General features: G+C 47.0%; 1 protein-coding gene and 1 long non-coding RNA gene across 2 annotated transcripts in view; one reads left to right on the top strand and one right to left on the bottom strand.

Moving 5' to 3' along the window:
• LOC116690628 (uncharacterized) overlaps positions 1-156 on the top strand; it is an 11,876-nt gene extending 11,720 nt beyond the window's left edge. Inside the window, exon 4 of the long non-coding RNA XR_004332316.1 lies at positions 64-156. This is a non-coding gene — a long non-coding RNA (uncharacterized LOC116690628). The remainder of the gene's footprint in view (positions 1-63) is intronic.
• cdk14 (cyclin dependent kinase 14) overlaps positions 1-2,720 on the bottom strand; it is a 205,066-nt gene that overhangs the window by 97,512 nt on the left and 104,834 nt on the right.

Below are 2,720 nucleotides of genomic sequence, written 5' to 3' on the forward strand. Positions count from 1 at the left end.
GAGAAGATATGGAGCCTGTCAGGGTTACAGGGGCAGAATCTACTGTCTGTTTTACACAGCGAGCGAGCTTTATGAGCATGCTCCGCCTCTTCTTCTCCGTTTGTTGGTGAATTTCTGCAGCAGAAACATGTGCTGAGTCATTTACAAATGGATCCGTTTGGATGGAAAAAAGTCTGGCCTAAAAAGTCCAAAGGCCTCTGAGCAGGACTGTGACACCATAGATACTGGAGCTAAATTCCCTTGTGTGAATACTGACAGGTGTCTGCCCGGCCCTGACTCTAACTAAAGGGGGTGAAAATGAAATTACCACCAGGGTGTGGTTTCTGTCGCTGGGGCTTAAGAGGCCGTTCTGCTGTTGGTATATTTGTTGGTTTCCATGTGTTTTGACATTTGGATCACCTTGCGCAGAGTTGTACGGGGGAGCCGCAACATGATGGGGGGGTAGAAATCCCAGAGCTCTGACCTGCCCCCTCAAAACCCCATGGCTCTGCAGAGGAGGGTAATACTTCAAAGTGCTGACCTATGGCTTCACACACACACACACTCATCTATTGGAGTTCACCAGGTGACCTGCCACCCTGTACACGAAGCTACTGGGATGAAGGTCACTATCTCCCACACAACACCGGGGGTCACATAATACACGGGGATATAAGAGGTGGGCTGGAGGGGGAAAGGAGGAAGACAGGATGAACAAAGAGAAGGATAAAAATAGTCTCTGTCCCCGGGGGACACAGCTCACTGGTCTGTTGAAGTTCATCTGGATTTTCGAGGCAGTTTGTAGCCCCCGCCTGCTTCTCCTCCTCCTCTCTAATATGCAGCAGATTGAGAGATCTAGCAGAAGATCACCACAGTACCTACAGTAGGAACTTATTCTAAACATTTTGGGCATCATGGCTCCCTGACAAAGCGGTGTGATTTCATCAAATCAGTGTACCTTGTCCACTTAAAGCTCCAGGTTTGTAACATATTCATTCTGATTTCAGCAAATAAAATAATCGCTTTCAGAGGATTACTATAAAAAGTAACACCTCAATTTTAAAGCTGCCGAGCCTTTTTCACAATGACATTTTTGTGTGTGATTTTGTGTGTGTGTGTGCCTAGCGTGTGTGCAGTTTGTGTGTGTGTGTGTGTGTGTGTGTGTGTGTGTGTAGTGCACTACCATTTCCCAACACAAATTGGATTGTACTGAGCTCTACATTATAGTCAACATGAGACAGGTTAGGACTTAAAAACACAGACACACAGACATCAGTTGGCTTGAAACTAACAGACTTTAGAATACCATGTGCAGCCCTCACCCCAGGTACACACACACACACACACACACACACACACACACACACACACACACACAGTTGCGGTGGCGAGGAGCTGGGTGGAACGGCACACCAGAGAGAGCCAAACAGTCTGCTGCGGCCGCCTTCGACATTCCACCAGCTCCATTGTCACATTGCTTCGCTCCTCACACATCATTATCCCGGCAGCTGTTACCTCACAGCGCAGCAACACCAACGGCCCGGAAAATAAACACACACATCAGTACTCATTAGCTATGGCTGCAGCCACTCAGAGCAACAAATACAAAGCTTTCTTCCCAATACTTGGGGCCTACGAAGCCACATTCTCACCCCAATCGCGGCAAAAAGCGACGCTTGGTCACGTGACTTTTGTTATTGATGCAAAAAGTCTCCTTTAGGGTCATATTAGATGCTCGGGGTCGGGACTCTCGGCGTCACTTTTTAAAGCTCTCGGGACTCGCATCGAGCCCTTTGGTGTCGTATCTAGACCAGCTTGGTTGGGACACTTGGCATCACGTTTTGACGCTCTGGGTCGGGACGTACGTTTGACTGACATGGGACGCGAGAACGGGACAGTTAGGGTTAGCAGAAGAAAGTGTGTGTGTGTGTGGGGGGGGGACTACAAAACGTACATTTCACACAGGACAAGAACGGAACCTGAACCCTGGTCTCCTGGTGGAAAGTCCTTTATTGTTTTACCCATCCACCCCACCCAACCAACCCACCTCCTTATGCTGATTTGGGGTCTTGCATACAACTCTCTACCGTTGTCTCTCTTAATACTACGTCATCTTCCAGCGCTGCGGGGGAGCTGCTGCTCCGCCCCCCAAGTATGGGGGGGGGGGGGATTTTAGTGTCCGTATCTGACGCTGAGAGACACTGACCAGCCGTCAGGATTTTACGAGAACCGGTTGATAATACATGCGTCTGGAGCCTGACCTGGGGTTGTAGACTTCTGATTCAACCCTTGTGTCGTCTTCACTTCCGGGACCCTCTCGTGTCCCTCGGGTCAAACTGACCCGGGACATATTTGGGGTTTAAAAAACAACCTGGAATGAATGCAATCTTAACCCTCGTGTTGCCTTCCCATCGACCTGCAACTTTGTGTTCTTCTGGGATGAAATTTTGACATTTTGATGTTTTTTTTCCCTACACTATTCTCAATGTTTTTCTTCCCAATTTTTTTCGTCACTTTTATTATATTTTTGTAGTTTTTTTTAACAAGTTTTTTTCTCACATTTACCAATTTTTGGGGGTCACTTTTTTCAGCGTTTAAAAATAAATACATGTTTTTGTTGAAATTTTTCCTGCGTTTTTGAAGCTTTTCACAACATTTGTCACTTTTTTTTCAATGTTCTTTGGTCGTAGACTTAGACTTAGACTTCTCTTTATTGATCCTTTGGGATGACTCCCGCAGGA

This window comes from Etheostoma spectabile, chromosome 6, assembly GCF_008692095.1.
Source record: "Etheostoma spectabile isolate EspeVRDwgs_2016 chromosome 6, UIUC_Espe_1.0, whole genome shotgun sequence".
In the NCBI taxonomy this organism is placed as follows: Eukaryota; Metazoa; Chordata; class Actinopteri; order Perciformes; family Percidae; genus Etheostoma; species Etheostoma spectabile.